We start from the raw sequence: 1,642 nt of genomic DNA on the forward strand, positions 1-1,642 counted from the left end.
AACCCCTCTGTACAGTATGTTCACAAATAAAATAAAATAAATTAAAAAAGAATTTATTCTCAGAAGAAGTAAAAGAGATTAACATAACCAAGCTATTTCACTGCACTAACTTAGAAATATATGAATTTTAAAATTTTTGTTTTATGTTTGAATGAGCATATATTCATAATACCAAGGGATTTCATTGTGGTGATTGTATACACGCACACCATGTACATCTAACCAGCTCACTCTGCCCATTTTGTTTTCATTCCGACCTTGCTTCTGCTTCCATCTTCAGGGTATTGGAGAATTGTTTTCTGCCTCACTGTCTTTTTTTTATTGGGAAAATACTGTACAGAGGGGTTACAATAACATGGGCAAGATAATGAGTACATTTCTTATCAAGCATTGTAGCCTCCTCCTTTGTTTGGCCTTCCCATCTGCCCACTGGCCCCCCCACCCAAACCTCCCCCGCCATGGAGGGAGGGGGGTGGGGGATTGGGGGTCCTCGCACCAAAGTGGTAAAGATTGTTTTGACATAATATCTTGTACATCTCATTGTTGCAATGGATCCACCTGTTTACCTATTTGAACGATTGGTTTTTCCCCTTCCCCTCCAAAAATTATACTGACATCAAATACAGTGAAGCAGGGGTTATACTGTGGGGGAGGGACATACAAAGCACCAAAGAAATAATCTTATAAATGTGTTAAAAATTGTATGAAAGAAAAAAATCACACCCACCTTCTTCATCTTCTTTTCCTTTAGACGGAGTCTCTCTATTAAGGCTAAGCTGAGCTTAACATTTCAACCCCCAACCCGAGATCCCCACAGCTGTGTTGAAAGCTGTAAACCACCCGACTCAGCCTTCTTGTTCTTAATATTCAGTAATATATTCTTCATGAAACAAACTTCATATGCTAGCAGTTCTTTTCCAGATTGCGACATACTTTGTTTGAATTTAATACTAATAATTGATTCAGAATGTTTTTGCTTTGTTTTGTTCTTTATGCTGAATGCAAAGGAAACACTTTTCCAAAAAGCAGTGAAAGAAAGATAAATTATTGTTTGCCTTCAAACAAGTCACAGCTAGATGCAAAAGAAAGATTCTCTACTTGGAGTAATTTAGGCAATTTAACAATTGTGTATGAATAGTAGTACTAACTCAAAAAGGAACAGACATTTACTGTTGTTACTTGGGGCAACGTAATCCTGTATGTTTATATGGACAATAATGATAACCAATAGAACATTTTTTTTTGCCAAAGTGGGACTTAAACTGTTGGATGCTGTTCCTAAACATTTTCTGTTCAAGGGTAGCATTCTACACTTGAGCCATATCTCCACCTTTAGCACTTCATTGGTTAATTAGAAAGAAAAATCTCATAGGATTTCCCTGTCTAGGTTGGCTATGAAAACATGATCCTCAGATCTCAGCCTCCTAAAAGATAGGCTTACAAGTGTCACCAACACCTGGCTTGGTCGATGCATTCTAAAAGCATAAATTTGTAATCCTGTCTCTACCCAATTGATCCAAGCTTATAATAAATGGCATCAATATTTTAAATATCTTTATCAACTATTTTACTGATGAAAGTATGTATGCTATGCGTATACCGGTATTGAATGGTTCCGTTTTAAGAAATTAATTGCAACCCT

The sequence above is a fragment of the Dipodomys ordii genome, unplaced genomic scaffold, assembly GCF_000151885.1.
Source record: "Dipodomys ordii isolate 6190 unplaced genomic scaffold, Dord_2.0 Scaffold138, whole genome shotgun sequence".
NCBI lineage: Eukaryota > Metazoa > Chordata > Mammalia > Rodentia > Heteromyidae > Dipodomys > Dipodomys ordii.